General features: G+C 44.1%; 1 long non-coding RNA gene across 1 annotated transcript; it reads right to left on the bottom strand.

The window, feature by feature from the left end:
- Positions 1-7,618: 7,618 nt before the first annotated feature.
- On the bottom strand, positions 7,619-22,504 carry LOC131884580 (uncharacterized). Its single transcript, XR_009373735.1, has 3 exons — positions 20,702-22,504; positions 19,215-20,388; positions 7,619-8,611 (listed from the first exon to the last, which is right to left on the bottom strand). It is a non-coding gene; the product is annotated as an uncharacterized LOC131884580 (long non-coding RNA).
- Positions 22,505-24,288: the final 1,784 nt, after the last annotated feature.

The following is a 24,288-nucleotide window of genomic DNA, read 5'->3' as shown; positions in this document are numbered from 1 at the left end:
ACCCCCGAGACTTTGGCCGGACTTCGAGGTCGATTCCATGATCCTCACTCACACCTTTCACAACTCGTCAGGATCAGATTTCACTCTTATCCTCTGTGACACAAATAGTTCAACTCCGACATTCTTTCTTTCTTGAGGTGCGTTGTCTGTTTTGTTTTTTAGGGACTGGTCAGTTGTTGTCTCATCAATTTATGGGTAGGTGATGGCCGATTGGGCAGGTGAATGAGTCTGATAGCCGGCATGGCGAATACATACATACACCTGTGCTCATCCTTTGGCTTTCAAGACGCTAGAGGGCGGAGCGACCGGAATGATTTCATCAACAACAACGTCGTCGTCTTGCATAACAAACAATCCGTTCGAGAAGACGTTGAGGGCTGGACGGGCTCGCTCTGCCCTTTCGAAATCTTATTCTCTTGGATAGTTGATGGGGGAGCTCACAGAGGGAGCGCTGGCGGAATAGAGGAACTACGTTTCGCTCAACCTAGGTTAACGTGGGCACTTGCATCTGTTTAGTCAAGTCCTATCGTGATAAAAAAAAGTATTACAATCCATCGGTAATGCGACCAGTTTTAAAACGCGAAAGAATGTGAGATGCAAAGGTGTGAAGAAGAGACTCATTTGCTTCAAAGGTGATGCATGCAAATTCGGTCAGTCTGAGTGGCTGTCAGTTGTGAAGGAACTGGTCAATAACTCGAAACGAGCTGGTGCATGGATAAACGTTATTCTCCACCGATTAGTTGGCGGTGCTTATTTTTAAATTTGTGGCAAAATGTTAAAAGGTCTAAAAGGACTTTAAGGGTTATTAATATCGTGTTAGGTTAGGTTGGGTTAGGTTAGGTTAGGTAAGGTTATATTAGGTTTGATTAGGTCAGGTTAAGAGTTAAAAAAGTAGCACCGCCAACTAATCGGTGGACAATAACGTTTACCCTAGTGCATGCTGGTGATGGGACCAAATTAAATTTTAATTCAAGGTTGCCAGAAAACGTGGAAAGAGAAAGTACCCGCCTATTCCATCGTGATGCAGAAAGTTAAGTTTGAGCAAAAAGCAACCCTGGGTTACGGAAGAAAAATCAGGGTTAACTTTGGAGGCTAACTAACGGGTTGCAGACATTCCACCAGTAATGTCATGGCCATTGTGAAAATGTAAATTGTTAGCCCTGGTCGGAACCTCCCGTGATTATTAATTTGATCCCCCATCAATAGTGCATGCCTCGAAGACCACAGACGCGGGAATTGTTTGATGAACAGATCTAGATCCATAGAATTTGAGGTACTAGAATATAGCTTGCCAAATTAAAACCTCTGGACATTAGACAGGCCCAAAAAGGGAGCTAATTTGGAAATTGCTGTCCTGTAACTACCGAAATCAAAGAGTCTTCCCCCCAGTCTGGTCAACCTCAAGAAATCGTTAGCAAAATACTTTAAGTTATGTTTGCTTATATGAAGCTTTCCATCAATATCAGGTTCAAGTGGTCATGGAGAGTAGGTTTCAAAACATCAGAAAAGGAAAGCAAGACATGGTTAAGTGCTTTTGCAAGGTATTTTTTTCGACCCGTAACTTCAGCGCTACACCATGCAGCTTTGAGCTTTGTTGGGACATATCCTCCTCATCTCCCCTGGTTTCAAGCATTTGAACGTGATTTCGACGTCTGCCATTGGTACTGGGCTCGCAGGGCTTGGGTTTCATATACCATAGTAATTATGTTGAGATGGTGACATTAATGAACGTTTACTCTTCATAGAGTTCTAAAGCAGTCTTCAACTAAGCAAACTAGGGAATTAGACTAAAGCATTTTAGTTAAAAGAGTATGATCAGTAGACCTCAAAACAAACAGTCAGAACTTGAAAATAACTTTCCTGACATTTTCCCACCTTTTTTTATAGCCATTTTTCTACTTTTTCGACTTTTGTCTTTCTAGTTGTCACGTTTAAGAACATTTTCAGCTGTTTTGTCATTTGGGTCCCTATCTGCTTCCTTCTTAATCTGTTTCTTGTTTCTGACCTTTTCGTTTACTTTTGTGTAGTATGATTAGATGAAGAATTCAATCCTTAGCCAAAAGATTGTACCATTTTTAGGGGGCTTTGGGGTTTCACTGGCTTTATTTACTGCTGCAAGAAATGTAATCCCTGGTAGAAGTCCAATGTAATATTCTTCTTCATCTGATTTTTACCACTCAAACTTGATAAAATATTTAGTCGACCAAAAAATTTGGAAATTAAATTCAACTCACTATTTTCTATTTGAGAATTTGAGCAAAATAGTGAGCTGCTGTTTAGAATCACCTGCCGTCATGAGTCTTGATCCAACCAAAAACAAAACCATTTAGGATTCAGCGGCCTTACGTCACACAAAATGCAAGCAAAATGTAAACAAGGTCTGTCATTGGTTGAAAGTGCGGGTAAGCAAAGTCAAAGGATTAAGCAATCTCTGTCAAAGAGAAAACGCGATAGAGGCGGGAAATTCAAACAGAATGAAAATATACATTTTCAAGGTTTAAGTTTCAGATGTTCCAGTCAATGATTTTGTTCTAACTGTTACAACATAACGACATTTTCGTAGACGTTTCAGAGTCAATCATAATTACAATCTTTTTTGCATCATACTCTAGGCTAGAGTTCAGACCAGTTCATGAATTTCAAGCTAAGGTCGGCATATCCCCTTAGTACTGTATACTTGATGCTTGCCCGGATGCAAAAATGTCCAAATTGCCCTTATGCTAGATTTCAAAAGAGATTGTCGCTTCTTTCTTTTAAAGATCATTTATCAAACAAAATTGAGTGGCAAAGATTAACACAAAAAAGAATGCTTTCAACCTAACATGACTTCGCTAAAGAATTGGCCAAAAGCAAAATTAGTCACCCTTGGAAAATGATGAATTTTCGAAGCTGCCGAGCAGCCCTTTACCGTAAGACTAGGCTCTGTAATAGAATGAATTGTATACCCTAATGTCAAACATTTCTTCGAGGTCTAATGCATTATGAACTCATGTTTTGAAAGATCGAAATTAAAAAAGTTAGAGAATAACAAAAAATAATAGAAACATGGTGCTATCAATTAATTGCCTCAGTTGTACCCTGCTCTTATTCTTTCACGGAATCAGTGAGTATGATCCCTGGGTAAATATTCAATGATGCATCTCAAGACACTGCATTTGCTTATACAATGCTCTAAGTAAGAACAGCTTCCTGATGTATTTAATATTTGTTTGGAAACCTGTTAGTTCTCCTGATCGTTTACACAGCAAAGAGCACCCCTTGCCAAATATTACAAGTTTCTGCTTTCAGGGACTCTAGTATGATCAACCTACTTGATATGTTGTTGACTGAAAAAACAAACTTAACTAATTTATTTTTTTCTCTTTTCTTTTGCCTCAATGTCAATATAATCGTAACTAGTTTCAAAACCAAATAAGTGTGTAATGAATGGTCGTCAAGTACGTATAACTTTTGGGCAAAAATGCTCATAGCTTTGGATTTTGATGTACCACAGAAAACAATTTGTATAATTCGATTCTTGGCTTCAAAATCAGACTTAAGTTATAGATAACAAGTACGCGGCATCACGAGTAAACGAGCATCCTCATGTCGAAATAGTGTAATCTTCAAATCAGTAAGAAGAAAAGTGGTCATAATATAAGGCTTATCTAGGGTAATGTGGTGGTATTTCGACCCAGGCGGGCATTTTCGCGTCAGAAAATCACAGTTGATGTGACATTTACAAGCCCCAGAGTGACTTAGAGTCTCGGTTCTTATCCTAGCAGATAAGTCTCTATGTTTTGATGGTGCAGGATTAGTGGCTCATAAAGCTCATTCAAGCAAAAGAACCCTCAGAGAGAGAGAGAGAAATAGCGAGTCAGAGTTGCCAAGATGGAGCACGTACATTGGATTTGGATCACTGCTTGTGTCCCAATCCGGTATATCCTTGAGACATGGAACAGTTTGTCTCGAGATCTGGACGTGTCCGGAAACCATAGGAGTGGCTAAGACAAGGCCCTTAAACATACTTTATCTCAGACCTTCCAATTTACCATTGGAATTTCCAACTCTGGCCCGGTGAGGAACCGACTTAAACTAGTGGGACACTTTGAGGAGAAAAAAGATAAAGATGATCATTGATGTTCATGGGACAGATCAGGCAGAATCCCCCATCCACCACACTAGGACTCACTCAATCCCTCGGCTAGCTGAAGCTGCCTGGTTGGCTGAGGCTGGCGAGACTTTACGAGTGGTAATTCTCAGTCATCCATGGTAGTGGTGATAGTGATAGTGGTGGTGGTGGTGGTAGTTGCGCTGGTGGTGCTGGCGGTTTTGGCCTTCGTCGTTGCGGTCGTAGCCAACGTGGTCCCAGACTCAGTCGGGCCTAAGCTGAAAGCCTCAATCCATCCAAACCTATTCAGAGAAGGGGTTAGTTAAGAAAAAGTTTGCTCTGGGGTCTTACGTACGTCGGCCGGAACCTCCCCTCTAAACTGTTAATGATTCTCCCCATCTCGTTTCTAAGTTGAAATTCCCATCAGCCCAAGACCAAGTTTTGTCCATTTAGACGAGGGCCAAAAAGAAGAGATCCAAGCCAATGGAGAAAAAGTCCACAGCAACCACGACGAAACGAACTTCCCGGGTCACCGGGTTCCATTGGTTCCATTGGTGGCATGTCGTTCGCTTTGGGAAACAATATGAAGCCCCCAAGTTTCATTTATTTCCTCCTTCAATGGATTTTGGGGCTTCTTGAGAATTCGCGTGCTGTTTAAGCTGACCTCGTCGAGTATGTAGTTGTTGTCGGAGTTGCTGTCGTTGTTGTTGCTGTTGTTGTGCTTGCTGGGCTGCCCCTTTCGGTTCTTCTCGTTCGGCCTTTCTTTCTTTCGTTCTTTCTTTCTTGGTCCTCGGTTGGGTCTGTCTGTCTCTCTTATTTTCTCTATATTTTGGTCGGTCGTCAATCATGCCAAGTATTGGAGCCTTTCTATACGGTACGCAGCTCGAGATCTGAATTCTTCAGATTTACATCCAAATAAGAGATGCAGTTTTTCATGTATGGACATGGTAATTCTATAGGATACTATGGCAATGCATACTTCATACTAGCCGAAGTAGTAAAATAACTACTAGTGTTGGGGTAAGTCTGGCGGGGAAAGCTGGTCATATCAAGTTATCCTCCCATGAGTGTAAGGAGAAGATATGAGGATGTGTGACTTGGTATGCACCACTGAGAAGACCAATGAAGGCCTTCTCTGGGCTTTTGTCAACATCAACTAGTAAGTTCCTCCTCACTGCGTGACCTTCATGCACTAACTTACGAGTACTGCAAGGTGGTGGTGGGTTGTAGTTGTAGTAGTGGTAGTGGTAGCTTTACTGTGGTAGTCGTCCTATGGGCTTTGTGTGTTCAACTATTTGGCAAGGCTGTCAGAAATCCCCCCAGGCCATTCCCCATTTCATCTTCTTCGGTTGCTTCTTATCCGCTTCGTGCTCTTCCACCTCAACATCGCCGTCATCATCATCATCATCATCATGTCGTCTTTTTTCTTACCCTTAGCCTGAGGTCTTCTTCACGAGCCTTGGACCTTATTTGTGGGTGAAACCTTGAAGCCATTCATAGGTGAGAGTTGGACCACAACAAAGAGCAAATCATTTCCAACGGCCTTCTGAATTTATGATCCGGTGATTTATTCTTCACCTTTGATCAAAGGTGGTAAGACAGAGACAGAGTGAGACGGTGGGAATCATACTGAAGGACATGGGACTGCGTTCCTCGGAAAGAAAAGAATTGCAGAGCCAAAAAAAGATCCCTTGTTATGCTGCAAAGAAAAGGTCCCCTTCCCTTCTGACAAAACTTGGAGTGGAAGTGGAACAACATTCTTATTATTTGTTTGGCATATCTCAATTACTCTGCACAAGGACATGTAGAGTGTTTATGGTTGTCTCGCACGATTATATTTTGGCTTCCTTTTTTTAGGAATGTACGTAAATTAGATATGGCAAAGAAGCACATCGTCATGCAAGCCTTCAATGATCCTTCAAGGTTTCTTTCCTGGTGTCTTTCCAAACGCTCTCTATTAATCCTACGCCAAAAAAATTGCTTCACCCGAAAACCATCATGTGTTTTCCCCGACCACCGGAAGGCAATTAAATGCAGCCACAAAGCTTATACCCTACGTGAGTGCCACTGGGATGAATGAGGAGCTGGGAACCCTCGATTCCAGGTCCACGAAAAAGCTTCATGGGATTCCTCCCAAGTTCATGGGTTCCCCTTTAATAACTCGGCTGAACTCGAAATGTTGTAGGTGGGGAAGCAAGTAAGCAAGCAAGCAAGCCAACAAAGAGCAATGGGCAAAGGGAGGGAAGCAAAGTGAACAAGGAGGGCACAACCTAGCTCAGTTGAAACCACGTGGGGAAACACATCAATCGCTTGGTGAGTGCTTTGAAAATGGATCAAAGTCAATAAATGGACCCTCTCTGGGATGATAGACGCTGAACACAAAGTGGCTGGAATTGAATTTTGCTTCCATTCTTTTCCAGCCTTGCTTTGGTTCAACCCTCCCATACTCCCCCAATCCCCCACTTTCCAACTCATTCGGCAACAGGCAACATAACGTGAAAATATGAGTTTGCGGTTCCTCCTCGGTCATGCATAATGCAAGGCCAATTTTCTGGCCAGTTCTCACGTAAAACTCATCAATGGACCGTACCGTTGAAATTTTTGGCCCCACTCACCTCGAGGTTGTCTTCTAGTACTAGTCGTGGTTACACTGAGCGAGCAAGTACATACACATGGAGAAGTGGGTAAGTAAGTACGTACATATGTGCATTAGGTTTGCTGAGCAGCGTGTGTACCACTTCAAGCTGATGGATGGGCCTACTCACATTACGGTCGAAAGCTCCTCTTTCCGGGTACTATTTTACGAGACCACGCTTTCGATGGATGAGGTTTGTGTAATATCTGTATCCAACTCACCGTCAATTCAGATCGAGCAGAAAATGAGCCTAAACCTCTACGTACGTACGTACGTAAAAGAGTAATGGATAATGACCAAGTCAAAGAGACGTTCTAGCCGTGCTGGAGAGCGCTTGGGTGAGTATTCAGATTTCAATTGGCTGTCTTTTTAACATGCATTTGTACGATAGGTTCAATGGGCTTAGCAATGTGTGAGAGAAAAGTCAAGATGCAAGTGGGTGTATCATACCAGTGTCTTTGGCTGGTGTTACGTTTGCCAACAGAAGTTTGACAAACTTTTTTTAACACTCAAGCATCGGCATAGTGAGGAGAGGAGTAAGGGAAAAGTTGGAGGGAGGATCGCCTAGATAAAGCGGGATAACATGGATAGAATTGGCAATTTCTTCGGATCTGTCGCTCACGCTTTCTCTCAACTTCACCCTCTTGGTAGCTAGCTGGTTAGCTCGACATGTCCAATAATGACTTCCAATGAGTTGAGCACGACCACGAGAAGGATGAGGAGCATGAGGAGCTGGAGGATGAGCACGAGGAGAAGAAAAAGAAGGTGTTTTGAAGCTTGGGAGAAGACTTTAATTGGAATGTAGCTTTGGAACGATCACCGGGGATGGTGGACGGAGACCGTGAGGGATCTCGAGTGCCAGCTAATCGATGTAGTAGAAGTGGAACAAGTAGTAATAGCATTTGTTTCTCTATTTCGATCATTAAACAAACAGAACGGGAAATGCAATCAAACAGAGTAGTAATCTTCTTAGTCTTTTCTTCCACCTCGAGGGTTGATAATGTTCTGGTTGTTTTCATTTGGCGGTGTTGTAGTCTTGAATCTGAAGAGGCCATCCATGATTTTGGTGCAGGGGAGAAGAAACAAAGATTCCAAGTCCGTCTTGCTCGTCTCGTCTGGCCTCGTGTTTTTTTCTTCTTCTTTTACTTATTTCGGCAGTGTCTGTCTACCACATACACACTAGTATTTGGCATTCAAGGCCACACAGTCACGACTGTGAATACTCACAAATACGAGAACAAGGGAAAGAACCCGAGACGAAAAGCTCGCATCTCATAGCGAATGACTCGAGGACGCCACGATGATTGCCGTTCGTTCGTTTCTTCGCTCTGCCTGTCTGCCGTTCGTTCGTTTGTTCGTTCGTTCAGTCGGTCGGTCGGTCGGTTGGTGCTTCAGTCATCGCGAGTTAATTCTTTGTTTTTACTGCAATGTCATCATCACATGAAACCTTGGTTGGTCTAGAATCTAGATCCTCTGCTCCTCGTTGTTCTTCGTCTTCTTTTCGCCATCCACAAAGGGCGGCCTTCTCCGTCTTCTTTTCGGCTATCACAATTGAGATATATCACACTAACGAGGGAAGGCATGTTCCTGCTGCTGTTCCCCTCGCCACCTGGCCATTCATCCTCTCGCCCAACGTCCAGAGATCCCAAGATCCCAAGAGTGGGGAACACTTTGGAATGGCACTCAAACATTGGGGTTAGTCCGCAAGAGGAGGAACACTGCCAGGGTGGCTTGGCACAGCACGACTAGCTTGAAGACCTCGCCTGGTGCGGACTGAATCCTGGGGGCCGCATTGCACAGGTCCGAGGTGCATGTACATACCATTCCCACGCCATCCACCTGGCACTCTTGGGTGGCCTGCATCCAGCAAGCCCGAAGAACGACCACTGCAAAAGACCGAAAGACAAATGCTGTCACATAATGAGAATGAATTGACATAAACCTACGACAAGGGAGCCTTTGGGGCTGGGTGAGACAGCCAAGGGACAACACTTTCAAAGATTTACAACATAGCTTCAAAGTTCCCGCGCTTGGACTCCTTTTCGTTGATCAGGGACGTAAATGGTCAAAATCGCCTTCACTGGTCATTACTCGACCCCATGAGAACGTTTGAGCTCCCCAGGTAGACGGCCTTGGTCCAGGTACGCGCCACAGACATCATGAGTGACGGGGGCTTTGTGTTCTAAGTAAAAGTAGTTTTCAAGTGGTCCAAAGTGACTTGGGATTTGCCGTGTATTAAGACTAGTGGCACCCCGCGTAGTAGTGTTACATGTGAAAAAAAAAAGTTTAGAGAAACTTCTGCCAACGGAGTGAAAGAGGCGCAAGGACAACAAGAGCGACGAGCAGCAGCACGAGAAACTTTTTGGATGTTCTTCGCCAGCCAAGTGGTAAGGAGCATGGGTGCTGCATGCATTGTGTGTCTGTACAACCATTGGGGAAGGCTGAAGATTTCTGTAAGCTCGACTGAATTTGGCGCATTAATAAACATTCATTTGTACGTACAATGACGGAAGTCGAGAGCGTTAAATTATTTCAGTCCTTGCTTCCTTCCCTCTTCCCAAACATTTCCTCGTACCAAGTTTGTCCGGCCCATTTTTGCATTAAAAGGCACCCCAAAAGAAGCCGACTCAAACGTGTTTGCAAAATCTGTGTAAATTAATAGCTCTCTTTATAAAAGTTTGAACCTTAAAGACCCATTGTCATTGATATTCTCACCCCCAATAAGCGCATTTACATGACTTTTTACATGACTATCTTCCTAGCACCACATTTTTCAACTCACTCACTCACTCACTCACTCACTCGCTCACTCACTCGCTCACTCACTCACTCTGGCTTCTTCTCTACATGTGCTCAGACTTTATTACTGTTTGCACAAACGCACAAACAGAGTCAAAGGCCAATACAACCAGGATCACCACCCACAAGAGGTTCTTCTTCTTCATCTTCTGTTTTTGGCAACTTTTTGTCGCTCTTTCCAGCAGATAAATGCTTTATTAATGGCCCTGTTTATGACCATTTATGAGGGGTTCCTTTTTTTCTCAGAAATGTGCCATGGGAACACCAAAGAAGATACGGAAAGAGTGTAAGCAAGAGGAGGACAAGAATGAGAGGATAAAGATGGATGATGGTGGAACAGTAAGGAGAGCAGGAAGACTTCTGAAGGACTTTGTAGAGTAGTACTAGTGCTAGTAGAAGGAGGAGGAGGGGAGGGAGACGGCACTGGAAGACTCTCCTCAATGGGCTGGATCAAACAAAGGCCAATTGTCGGTTGTAAAATGACTTTTTGTTGGCCAGAAGAGTTGGTGAGAGGAAGGTCGAAGGACGAGGAATGCTCACAGACGGAACAAGGGCCGAGCAAATATTGGGATCATGTTTGGATCATTGGAAATTTATTCCTGTTTTTGTTGCGGCCTCTGATCCCAGATGAGGCACATTTCCAAAACCCCGAACTCTCCTCGAGGCCTCTGAGCCCGCCTTGACACCGTCATCAGGAAGTCATTTCCCTCTTCCCCACTTGGGTCGAATTTTGTGTTTCCTCTGCCATCATAATTCCGATCTTTTCACATTCGTACCGAAATCACCCATGCGAGTGCCAGTTGCTCTAGCTGTTGCTGTTGTCGTCTTCGTCGTCATTGTCATCCTTAGAGCCTGCATATGTAGCTGGGGTTTGAAGGCACTGTAGTGGATCATCATGTTGTGTTGGTTTTAGTCCTCAAAGGATGTTGTTTCCTTGAGCCTCAGAAAAGCGCAACTGTTGCAATACGTTCTCTGTTTACGAAATGAAAATTGCCTCAAGCAACAAGAAACGAGAACGACCGGGTGGATGGTGGATGGTGGATGGTGGTTGGGGTGAGGAACTCGGGGAATTCAAGCAACTCGAGGAAGCTAAGCACGACAACGACAACGAAGAGGAGCATGAGGAAATGGAGGGGGGCGAAATGAGGGAGCGAAAAAGAGAGCATTTCTTTTCTGGAGCTAGAGAACAGCCATAACTAGACACTTCTTCATCATCATCATCATCTCCTTCTTCTACGTAGAGTTGGCTGAAAAGAAAGCGACATACCAGTCTAGCTCAAAATATCTTCATCTGGTTCTTTCTCATAATAAAAAGAATCCACTTCTAAGTGGCACTAAAGAGGGCTTACATGATATTTCACTGCCGTTTACTTCAAATGAGAGAGATCTGCAAAAGCTCTTTGTGGCAACTCGAATTAACCGCTTTGAAGGCAAACTAAAAAGGCCGCCTCAATTTCCTGGAACACTCCCGTCATGAAGTGGAGCGACAAACGAACCATCCATTTGGAAACGCTCCACAAATCAAGCTCTCCAAAGCAGACGATCCCAGAAAAGAATGAATTCACCTCCAGAAGAGACTCCACCAGACTTGGGTCATTAACAGGATCATCCTCCCAAGGCATCTTCGCGGATGTTGATGATGCATCAGGAACATCTCCTCGAGGACAATGACCAAGATAAGTCCATTGATCTCTGCTCGAACCAGATGACCAACTGTTCTAAGTAAACACACCAAATTGGGGAGGGATGCATTTTCATGCACCTATCAGCACCGTTCCTATCCCGAGCAAACATGGAGATTAGTAGGGCATGCAAGTAGCCACACGCAAATCAAGATTCCTCGAACCTGACTGATTCTTTCTTGGCGATGGACAGTTCCAACCAGATGTTGGACTTGGTAACAAATCAATAGATGTGCGAGAGAGTTTGGTTATGGAATACCAAATTCAATCGCTGCTCGAACTTCGATCTCTTTTGAGACTGATTTGGTGGGTATCCGCCTGGATTTCAAGCATGAAGCAAAGGCTTTTCTAAATCGTACGCCCGTCTAGGTCAGAGACGAAGAGACAAATCTGGACTTCAGAAGCAAAGCGGGATCAATAGAAAAAGCAAGTTGAACTAGCTGTACTTCTCCACTTCTCTGTTTGGCCCACCAGTTACTAGCTTCCAGCTTTAGCCATCCCCCGTCTTCATTTGAAGAAATTAGGTCATAGCTTTTTTTTCCTTCTCCCGATTGTGTGGAAGATGCTCCACAATGTGTTAGGGTATTAGAGTCGTCTCACGTTGTTGTGCAATGACCACTGTGTGACACGATAGAATAACACTGAATCCCATAACACCCAAACTAGGTTGTTCCAACTTGGAAGCGATCCAAGTCAGGAAAGAGACGAGGTCTTTGGTGATCTATTAATTTAGGGTGCCTTGACTTAAACAGAACGAAAGTATCCCAACACATTCAATGTGTCATGGTCCCATCGCCAGCGGCGGATGTGATGCAAGTCAAAATGAACGCCTACATAACACTAGAGAAGCACGAAAAGTATCTCCTTTAACCTGAATAGCTAATGCAATTGGACCCAATGTTCGGTGTTATTTCACCCTCTTGTTTCGAGTAAGTTACTACTGCTGCTGCTTCAGGGGGTATCGTCTTCCTTTCCTCGATTTACCCTCAAGTTCTTGAGATATCAGGCTCGTGGCAATTTTTTGCGCCGCCTCATTTATTTCTTGTGGTCAGTTCTTTTGCCCTCCCTAAAAAGGTGTGTGTTCCAATTAATTTCGTCCAACAACATCGTGTCAGCTTTTCCACTTTCCGTCACATATTTTAAGAGGCACACGAGAATGATCCATCCATTCAAGCTCGACTAAATTGGACCCGGAAACCTGCCGTTGCCTTAAAGGATCGTGGCAATGTCATTTTGTTGTTGATTTTCGATTGGGCAGGTGAAAAAAAGGTGTTCCCAAACTTTTTACTGGTCCTTCATGTTAGGTCAGTGAAGCCAGGTTTTATCTGTCAAAAACACTCAAGGGCTTAGTCCCTGAAAAAAAAGAACATCGACTCATTCACTCTGTCGTGCACGCACACCTGAACTTCTAATTTGACTGAGTTTCTAACTTTGCCGTGGTTTCGCGTTCCATTCCTTTCGTTCCAAAGAAGAGAGAGTTCTCTTTCCAAGGGAAATACGGTAAGCTAAATATGTTGTTTCGAGGAGTAGAGCCGGCCTTTCTCCGGATTGCCGTTACGAGAAAGTGAGAGAGCTCGAGTAAATGTCCTTATACCATATTGGATAATGTAATTGCTTTCCATTGGGCAGAAGATGAAATCTAATTAGGGGCTCGGGTACGGATCCGTAGCGAGATCCCCTCCTTGCTTTATCTGGGAAATGAATGCTGGATATGTTAGCTGTGCTCATTGGAACCGGAGAAAATTGTCCTGGTTTTTTCCAATTTCACGGAACCACTCGCACTTAGGAAGTGCAGCTCTTTCTCCCTCTCCATCTCTATTCTGCTCATTGCCAGGTCTCTCTCTCTCTCTCTCTCTCTCTCTCTCTCTTCCTGTCTCTCGAACACCAGCAGGTCCATTAAAGGCTCTCTGTCACATCCCTGGGTATCGAGGTAATCATGACTTATTTATCAATACTCAATACCACCGAAACCTACTAACATATAAGGAACGGACCACCCTCATATGCCCGCCTTCAATCTTGACATTTGTTTTGTAGCTTGCCAAGGCATGGGCAAGTTGGAATTAGTGTATTCAGTAAGAGCTATTTTCAAGGTGGAGCTTGGCCATTAGGTGGGGGAAAAATCATGTTAATGGCTTTAGACGAGCTAATCGGGAGAAACGGAGCTCGAAAGGGTTTCCATTGATTCACATCGCCGAGTTGGAAAACTATTCACGAATGGGGCCTCCAATTCCGTTCTTCGATCATTGGGCCGAGCCATTGATTTAGAATGGAGAGCAAGCTCCTTCATCCTGATTTGATGCCCAGGATTATCGTGTACGACAACGAGCACTTGGAGCTCAATCTCCATCTTTCATCGAGGGCGGTCGAGGTTCAGGGTGGCAAATTACGTGTTCCACCTGCTCCAACTGAGTCTCTCCCCTCGCATTTATGGCCAAGTTGTTGGATTTGGACCATCCATATTCCCCTCTTTTGTCAGTGTGCCATTGTTCCACCATGATCCCAGCCCGTGGTTCAGATAAGTAATCATCTTTACACTCAATCAAACTTTGGAGGGGTTTCATCCAAGTAAGAAACCTTCCACAGCATCCCTTCTCCTCCTCCCCCTCCTTCTCTTGTTAACCCGCCTTCTATTTTACAACAACGTGACTCAGGGTGTCGTTCACCTTATTCAAAGATGGTTTCTCAGAACGGGACATAGTGGACATATAGGACTTTCACATTTTACAAGATTGTCTTTTTGAGCCGCTTCAACGCATCATCCCGAGGGGCAACCATTTTCAGAGAGTGCATTTACATGAATAGTGTTGGTCTCCCTGGTTTGGTGAAGAAGGAAACTGGTGGAGATGATCTTTAACCCACATGATTGGAGATCCATTACGTCCAAATAGAGGAACAGAGTATTGACTCTGTTGGAACTTGGAACCTCCCATATGTCTGAAGTAGTTCTCTGATCATATTTTTGCAATCAATCACGGATGGCACTCTTCCCAGATTAGTTCCCCTATCAAGACGAATGGCACTAAATCGGAGACTCTTTGGAAAGGAGCTCACAACAAAGAATTACACGTACGTATTTGGGGGAAACCTTTCTAAACAAAGTGCACCGCAGACAGAAGGGAAAGAGAGGCATATTTTCCTCGATCCTAAAAACCTCACACCAATCGCAATCGCATGGCCCTTTCAAAATCTCACTTTGTTGGACAAATCCTGGAATTGCTGCAATATTCCACAAATGTTACCAAAGCCATAGATTGTCCTGGCGGTTCTTTTAGCTTAGAGGGGGGAACGACGAGGATGACCATCATGATATCTGGGTGCTCACAAATGTCTGGAGAGTCCCAAGATATTCCCCACGATGCTCCCTTGGGTCAACTTTCAAGACAGCCTGCCTTCGTCGCTAGTGCCTCCAAGGCAGGACATATTGAGACACGCAACCATGAATACGAACCACCTGTTTCTTTTCACCATCAATTCGAAGGTTGAACCATTACCCAAGGAGGGACTACCAAAGCTGGCTCACATTTGAGGTGGCTCACTTGCACATATGGTTTAGGCGCGGGTTGAAGGCTCGAGTGAATGGCTCAAATGTCTAGTTAGGAAATTGGCTTATTGAGTATGCAGGACAACTTCTTCAGAGCGAACGTTTCGCCAATCAATTCCAAGGCCAATGCGAAGACCGACCTGGCCACAAGAGAGGGAGAGAGGCCTCGAAGAAAAGCAATCTGATCAATTTCAATCACGTGCAGCGGGCGTAAAAGCCGTTCCACTCTTGAAAAGAAGCGATTAGAGAGCAAGCACCCAAGAGGGAAGTAGGAAAACCACAATAAGAGCAAATACTCCGATTGGACCTGTATGGAAAGAGGGCAAATTAGCTCCAAGCTCAGAGCCCACTTGGAGGAACGTGAATCCGGAAAGAGACTTTGACCTTGAGAATCACATCTGTTGCCCCTAAGTGGAGTGTACTGACTACATCTCGCACTCAACCTCCTTCCCCAGATATATTCCACCATCTCCATAGGATAGCTCTTCCTTGGAATCCCATGGTTTTCCACTTGAAAAGAATTGCCAAATGGTTGCTGGGTGTCGTTGGGAACAACGAACCGAATCGAGAGGGTTTCACTCGATAAACTGTCGAAAACTTTGGAACATGATCCCGAGCTTCTCTTGGATGATTCGCCGTAGATCTCGAGATGTGGAAATGCAGTTCATATTTTTCATGGACCAGCTATTACATTGTACTGTTCACCACAAGTAAGACGAGATGGGGTTGTGGTCGTTGGTCGTTGGTAGTACAAGAATGGCACGCACGCAATGGTGCCGCCAAGAACCGACGAGTTTGAAATTTATTGTTCTATCCACCGAGTCATAACAAGATGTGGACAATTCGTTTTCCACAAGCATTTCCCAAACTCCCGACAATTGCGCACTCAAGGTCGATCTGCCAGTCCAAATCTAATTCGAAACTCGGAAACCGTGTCTTGGCTTCTGAAGCTAAACTTTCAAGAAAAATGTATCCTCTAATTACCGGCTCCCATGAAAAAGCACCAATGTCTATTATACTGTTAGATAGCTTTCTACTACGTAGGTACAGTACAGCTCATTTCTTGTTATGTCACCGTGACCGAAATGAGGTCTGAACCAGCTACAAGGGGAAGGAGGATATGTCCCATATGATATGCAATCTTTGAAGGGTACAATATATGGTCAAATATGACGGAGGATTCAGTATAGTTGGAGGAGGGAAAGGCTGAAATGAATCTTTTGGACAAGAGATGAAATCTTCATTTATGGGCCATGGACAGCCGGTCACTGAAGAGGAGAAGCCGTTTTGGAACAGATTGGAAGTCTGAAGTCCGTGTAATTTACCTCATGTTGGCCCCGTTTCTTTGCACTCGCCTCCATGTACCCCCCTATGGGAAACATGACAACTCACCGAGCTCTTTTTACCGCCCGAAGTGTTACAAATTGAGATATTTCAGAAAGAATAACAAGATCTCCCAAAGGACACACCTGCTCAAGTCATGAAGCGAGCAGAGCAGACTTCAAAGTATGGAGTTGAAGTTGTCAGAAATTCAGAAAAAGAGCAATGTTCTGCCAGCTCCCTTGGTTGTGACAATTAATGACCTTGGTATTGGCCTCGAAGACCCTTTGGAATTCTTGGAATGTTGGTGCAAAAAAAAGAAGAAAAGAAAACGCCTCAGGAGTCGTCAAATTGAGTAGTAATGTAGGTCCAATCTTGGTGCAAGAAGACAAGTGAAGAGCGGTGCTGTTCGAAGTGGAAATGAAGCTCTTCAGAACATTTTGGAACATCTCCAAAAGGGACGAGAATGAGAACACTGTCCCATGATATGCTTTTATGTGTGCTCCTAATCCTAGTTAAATGAGGTTTTAGCTAGATGGAGAGCGTAACAAAGAGCCTTACGCTCTAAAAGGCTTTGTACAAGAACTCTCCTTCGCAATATTTGCTTATAATGTGTTCAGTTCCAAAATTCTGGACAAACTCGAACTCCGACGATCAATCGAATGACTTATGCGCAAAGTTGGCCAATTATCCTTGCTCTAAAACGGGTCTGGCCCGTCCCCAAAACCATCAAGATGAAGAGATTGTGCCTTTATTGCACTTTAATGAACTTCTCTGCACGCCAATTTGGAAGATTCTGGTTCCACCAAGACTTGTTCCAACATTCTGGCGAACCTCTCCGGTACTGCCAGCTAACCATTTAACTTACCCTCCTTAATGGAAACAGCTAATCTTTGGATGTGTTCCTGGAAAGTTAAGAGCCCAAAAATGTGTTGGAACACCAAGGATCTAGGCCATTAGCACAAAGACGCACTCATAATTGACAGCCGAGAAGATGTAGAAGGTGAAGTTTGAAGGAGATGGAACGCTTCAAATTGATACCACACAAAGAGAAAACTCTTAACATGGTCGTCTTTTTTTCAGAAAAAAAGCCTCAACGTCTGGATCAACGGGAGAACCAATATGAATGAGTCTGTTTATTGCTCAAGTACATACTAATTCGCTTACGTAGGCCATATGTAGTCAATCAATTACCGCAAAAATCTGCTAATGATTAGCTTTGGCATTTTAGCAATAGATTAATTAGTTAATTTATGTACTAATTTTCGTGTCTTTGGTACACAAGGAAATCTCCCAAAACATTGCTTGTTCTAAATAAAACACACTTTAATTGAGCGTTTTCTTCATTCAGCAAATCAATTGCAAGTTTCAGTGCATCCAGAGAGATGGTATTATCCATATCATTTTCCATAAAGTAATGGTTAAAACTTGTATGAATGGATCAATTAAGATAGAAAAAGGAAGGAAAAATTCATCATCGAAACTGAGGTTTGTCTGATTTTCAAAACCTAGACGATAAAAATATTGTATCTGAAATAAAAACGTAAGAACTAGTAAAATGATTGTTGGAAAACTGAACTTTTGCGTAAAGTCTACAATTCTCTGCTCGTCTTTCTGGACGGCATTGAATTGCTAACCTTGTTATTGAGAGATCTTCTAAAGCGACACGACGATCATCTAAAAAGGAGATAAAAGTAATTAATTCAAACATTATATAAATATTTATCCCTCTGACTTTCAGGTAATTCCAGCTAACTTCTTCAATCAAAAACAAGATTGTTAAAGTAAATATGTACTGGTATAGCCAAAAGCATACAAAAAATTCCTCTAGGACTTTGTGTGAGGGTCAAGAACATGTATTTTTTTTGTTTTTTTTTCGCAATGGGAAGGTACGAATTGTGTTTTTTCCAAAAATACCTGTTTCACAAAAACTGAAAAATAACCTCTTAACTAATGAATGAATTCGTTTATGCTCTACATCATACTCCATGGCCTTGATTTGCCCATTGAGCAGGGAAGGTTTTTGTTGTGCAAAATCATTGCGAACCTATATCTCATTATTGGGTTAGAGCTCAATGCAGATTGCAATATTGCGCAACAACAGATATTCAGATTTCCACCTCAAGAAGAGGAAGGATGGCTGCCTCCCGTTGTTCATCCGTTCAACCATGAGAGTGGCTACTGCCAACAGTTCTTCTCTTCATGGCTGGGCCTGATTTTGGACCAGGAACGCCAAGTAAGAGGTTCCACCACCACCACCATCACCACACGCCCTGTATGTTCTACTACCGCACTCGCAGGATTTGGGCAACTACTTAACAAAGTATTGGAAAATCTGACGTGAAGGCATTATTCTTCTTGAACGCCTTCCATGTATCCTCTAGGCTACTACATAGTTCGTCTTGACTAAAGAAATTCTTCGCCTTTCCAGGAGTTCAAGGGTGAGCATCTCGAAAGGTGATCTTGGCACCATTTGAAACTCAATGGAATTCCAGCCATTATTACTTACTCGGTAGTGCAGAAGAGGGCATTTGTAGTCGATACTCTTTTTGCTTTTTGCTTTCAGTTCCCGAGAGTGACCTGGATGAAGTGGAACTTTCCCAGAAGAAGAAAACTTGTGACTTTTTCTCCTTCTTTTGCCTTTATCGCCCAACACTAAACAAGCTTTGATACATCAGACATCATTTTTCTTCGCTAAACTGATTATTTTTTCTCTCTTTCCGCCCTGTTGATGTTATCCGGTGTAACAGTGGGGAGAGGAGGAGGAGAAGGGGGGGGGGCGTGTTGTAGTCAACACTGTTTCGCCTTGAAAGCCACTGCCAAAACTTTTCAAGCAAAATTTCTCAAAGAATTCCCATCCAAACATTTTGAAATCAATGCCAGATCTGAGTTTAGCCAGTGTAAACCCGCAAATCTGCACTGCTAGTTGGACGAGTTAGCTAATGTCTGTGGATGTGGATGCTAGTCTGAAGTAGTGTAAGAGTCTCTAACGACATAACTGAGTGCTTTGTGTTGTTTCCCACCCGGTTTCGTAAAATGGAACCCTTGGAGCCACTGGAGAGCCACGTCGGAGGGGTTCATACACGAGGCCAAACCAAGCAGGGGGGGAAGTGGCAAAACCAATCAGAGAAGAAAAATACGTACCATTATTGACGACTTGCTTGATACAACCTTGGTTGCTGATGAGGTCATTACATTGCTCCCATTGCGGGGATCCGTCCGAGGCGGCCACCGGCTCGGGTCTCACATATGGTGACCTCCGCCGAGGCTCACGGATGGTTTCACACGATCGACCACTGTGACCGCCACAAACGTAACAACGGAGAGTCGCCTCGATTTGATGAATGGCAAGCACAAACACGACCACGAAAACGAGAACCCGGCCCATGGACCAAGTAGACGACGAGGACGTAGACGAGGACGAAGAAGAAGAAGAAGAATGAGGGGAGCACCATGATGCGAAAGAAGGCGAAGATGAAAAAGCTCTTGTCATAGTCTCTGGGATCGCAATGGTCAAGCAGTGCGAACTCTGCGAACTCTGCGAACTCTGGCAACTCTGGCTACTACTCGTCCTACTGGTTCACTCCTGTTCCTCCTGGTCGGTGTTCGAGGGGTCCTTAGTGGCGGTTCTCTTCGTCCCTCAGGCCCAGATCCACTACTCTTGGTCGATGTTCCCACCTGGCCACTCAAAGCGATGCTCAAAATGGTTGTTGTAAGCGAACACAACAATGTGGGTGAAGGACCCTTCACCGGTGGGGAACTTGGTCTCTGCTTAGTGACTGATGGTTGTTCTTGAAGGCCCCTCAGGCCAATCGAGCCACAACAACGAAGAGAGGGGGAAAAGTAGAGGAACAGTGCTCGGAAGATGATGATGATGATGACGACGACGACGACGACGATAGTCGTCCTACTAGTAGGATCGAGGTAGTGCAAGATCAACAATAACAATGTTTGGATTGACGGCTCTTGATCTTGAAAAGAAGGATTGGTGGTGCGGGGTTGGGACTGGATCAACAAAGACCGCACCCTCAGCAGTCTCCACTTTGGGTACTCTGGGTAGTGGGCTGACTACTGCTACAATAACTATTGTCAGAGTGGTGAGGGCACTCATTGCAGTTGTGATGAGACCGATGATGGTAGTGGCGGTGAAGATGCTGTTGTCGGTGGTGGTAGTGGTGGTGTTCGTGGTAGTAGTCTTCACAGCTCGTGGATGCGAGAAGGTTGAGGAATATGAGAGGGGAAGATGGATCATACGCCATGCTCTCGGACATGGGGAGAAGGCCCCTTCTTCTTCTTTTTTCATTCCAAATCATCTGGACTGAAGGGAACCGAGCAAGTGGAAAAGTGAGTGAGTGAGTGAGTGGTTTGTTGGGTGGGTGGTCTGTACCAACACCTTGATGGAGGAGAAAAAAGTACGTACTTTCAACACTTGGATCACATTCACAAGCTCTGGATTATGTACATAAAGTACCAGGAATAACAATAAAACTGGTGTTCAGCAACAGAGCAGAGGGGTCAAGACTTGGTAAAGGCGACCGGCGTTCCAAATCCCAGAAATATCCATGGCATGCCAAGAGGATCCTTGGAACAAATATCCTGTCACTCACTCACTCATTCATGCTCGCTCGTACCTTCTTGTTGAGGAATGAAGCGGAGAGAGAGAGCGAGAGAAAAGTGGTAATGCAGCCGACACACTAAACCGGCAAAACCAATCTCCTTTCAATTTTTGATCGCCACTTTGACAGACAGATAAGCAGACATGTGGTCTTCCGAGAGCCTTCCGAGAGCCTTCCGAGGCGACCCTCTTGGATAATGAAGGGCAGAATTAGTTTCTTGCTACTTGGCCGTGATTTAACGATGAAAGCACAATCTGATAGGGCGGTCTCATGTCACCGCAAAAGCATCCGTCAGCACTTTTTCTTCAAACTTGTCGTTCCTCAACCTCCCTACTCGTCGTCGCACGTCCTTGTGGTTCGTCATGCCATGCCCATGCCCAATCCCACATGGAACTTCCTTTACTTGTTGGAACACTTGTCGTACTAGGACCACTATCAACGTGTAACAGACACAACTACACACGAGAAGGATCCGAGGAACACTAAAGGCCAGCAACAGCGCTTGTGCCAATGAGGAGAGCACCAACACCAACCGTAGCCAAAAATGAGAACTCAACGCACGTAGAAGCAGCGCCACCTTTTTACTTTTCTCCCTCGCCTTCTTCTTCTCCTCCTCTTCCTCCTCCTCGTTCCCTCTCGTTCCTTGTCCCTACGATCCATGGACACCACACTCGGAACTGGAACGGGGGACCGAGAAGAAACAAACGACGGTGATGGGATGGGGAAAGACGAGTGGAAGTGGTATGAGTTGTAGGAGGAGAACGAGGAAGAACACGAGGAAGGAGCCAAAACACGGATCACATTCTTGTTTGGTGCAAAAACCGCATTTCTCTCTTTCTCTCTCGTTTTCGTTCCATTCGTCGTTGGTCTGCTAGGTCTCTCTCGAGCGGTGGTAAACCAACAATAATCGGTTAGGAGGTGGAGAAAAAAGTTCGAGATGAAATTCCCTTTAACGAGTTTTTATGCTTATGCGTGTCTTCCCTTTGGATCTATCCAGTCTTTCCCCAAAACATAGAATGGTCCCAATAGATTGTTCCACTCGTTCCATTCCTCATAGTCAAAGGATCCTTTTTGAAGCCCTCAGGGAGTAGAAAGAGAATGCAAACGAGCCCTGACTCACCTGAGCTCAGTGGAACGACTTTCAATCCTCTCTGGTTCCACTTCGTCATGAACCCAACCAAGTCAAGCCAGAAGAATGGATTCGGGTTCAAGTCAAGGCGCATAGCCCACAATTCGGTGTTTGTCAATTTGGTTCCACGACTTTTTTGCCACTCGCCTCACTCAAGTAGAACGAGCCAAACTTGGTGAAGGAGGATTATCTGTCTCAGTCTCTCTCTCTCTCTCGTTCTCATCATTTTGCACTGAAGTATCGCAAGATATTGCGAAAAAGAAACTTGCTTCAAAGCCTCTGAGCATTTCCTTGAGTGGTTTACAATACCAAGCTTGATTTCTTTCCCCAGAAATATATCAGTTTCTCTCAAAGCGAGATTCTTTCAAACAGTCTTTACCCATCATGACCTCTCCCATCTTCCATCTTTTCGAGGACACCGCATCAAAAGCAAGCACAAGCCTTTCAAATACAAAAGCCTGTCGAAACCGAGAAATCCGCTTCAAGTTGCTGACGTGGTTATTGGAGTACTGTACATAGATCTTAAATTAGAGTATAATTGGAAGACCGTTGGATGACTTTCAAGCTTTGCTGATTAGTTATTCACCAACGTCGATGCAATTATGATTTGCTTCTGATAGGCAAGGCTAAGAAGTATGATTATTTACAGTTCATTGATTAATGTTCCGCCTTAGAATTGGCATTTAACGCAGGGGAAGAGTTGCCCTGTTCCACATTCAAGCTTTGGATAAGTAAGCACCTTGTCCAAGTACTTGTTCGTACCTTCTCTTATTTTCCGTAGACTATTTTATTCCGTTTCCTGACGATCCAACAAAAACGATTCCCGTCACGTCTTCGTCTCTACTTCAAAGTGAATGGCTTTAATGAATCTGGAACACATGCGTCACTTTAAATATCACTTCCTAATGTTGCTGTGGCTGAGGAAGAACTTAAATCCTATTGGATCCATTTCAGTTGGAACACCCCGATAAGTGGGATGAATCTGTCTTTTTCTGATGGAGGCTTAGGAAGTTTTGAAATAAAACATTTACGAGTTGAGGTGAGAATGTTTTTAGTTCTGGCCAGTCTAGCGCCTCAAAAAAAAAAGAAGAGTATCATAAACACTCGCCTAGTGGCTCTCATCAGCTTGGAGTTTCCAGTTTAGAGCAATTTGAAACATGATGAGCGAATGTTTATCAGATTGAGTCGTAGTTTCCACTCTTTTTGCTTTTCCGTTTTTTTAAGACCTGGGACTGAAAGCATCTTATTCAAGAGTGCTTTACTCTCACGCACATAATTTTCTTTTCACACTACTTACCTTTTCGACTTGTTCATCTCAATTTTCATTTCGACCATCTAATAGACGAACTGATGGATAGATAGCCACACCAATTGCTAACACTTTCTCCTCTCTCTATTTTCCACATTGGCTTTGGTCCGTGTTTGGACCTCTGTATGCCTGGGAACAAAGCAATCTGTATCTCGAACCATTGTGTTTGTATTACCAAAAAGGTTCATTTCAATTCAAATACATATCCATCGGTTGTAGAAGAATAACCTATACGAAAAGTATGGTATGACATAATCCACCAGAATCTTAGAGGTCCTGTTCGTGAACAAAGTTGGTTGTGAGACGCCAGCAAATTAGTCAGTAACGCCTCCCCAACCATTAGTGCACACCACTGTGGAACGGACGAGCGGTTCTCTTGAGCCCGACTCTTTTGGACTATTCTTGGAACTTAGTGCTTCAAACAACAAGGCAATCTATAGAGTAAGGCTCAAATCACGGCTACTGCGTAAAGCATTTCAGAACAGATACATGGAAGCCCCATCAAAGCGGAGCCCGACAAGGCCATGGGAAAGACTGACACGCAACCTTCGGCGAAAGAACAACCACCACCGAGGGCTCCTTAAATACAAGCTCTCATTCAACATGATGAGAAGGCACTTTATGTTTTTTTAGTCGCCCAGCTTTTTACTCTCTTCAGTGTGTATTGAAAGAGGACAGGGGAAATGATTGAGAAGGTGTTCCGCTCGCCTAGAAAGTAGGGACGGAAAAGAAACCTTACTTATTTTCCCTCCCCGACTTCATTAAACCTTTCTTTCTTTCCCCGACGAATACTACTACTACTACTGCTACTACTGCTCCTACTCCAACAACGACTCCAATCTATGGTGGTCCAAAGGCTGAAGGCCAAAATGAGTATGAGCACAACCCACGACACTCAGACAAGAGATTGGACCAAAACGAGAACGAAGAGAAGGCAGAGGAGTATACCTATTACAGACCGAGGGAGAGGAGAAGAAGGAGTAGGAGGAGGAGGAGGAGGAGGAGAGGAAGAACTGTAGAATCAAAACAGAACCTGTTTTTCATCAGACCACAATGATGGTCTTCGGACTTGGTCGAACGGACTTGCTGACGCACTTCGGTAGTGCAACGATTGAGGGCGACCTTCAGAAGGAGTCGAATTCCCATTTGATCATCACAACACCC

This window comes from Tigriopus californicus, chromosome 1 (assembly GCF_007210705.1).
Source record: "Tigriopus californicus strain San Diego chromosome 1, Tcal_SD_v2.1, whole genome shotgun sequence".
Lineage (NCBI taxonomy): Eukaryota > Metazoa > Arthropoda > Copepoda > Harpacticoida > Harpacticidae > Tigriopus > Tigriopus californicus.
The sequence above is the reverse complement of the archived record's forward strand: the minus strand, read 5'-3'. Positions and strand labels throughout refer to the sequence as shown.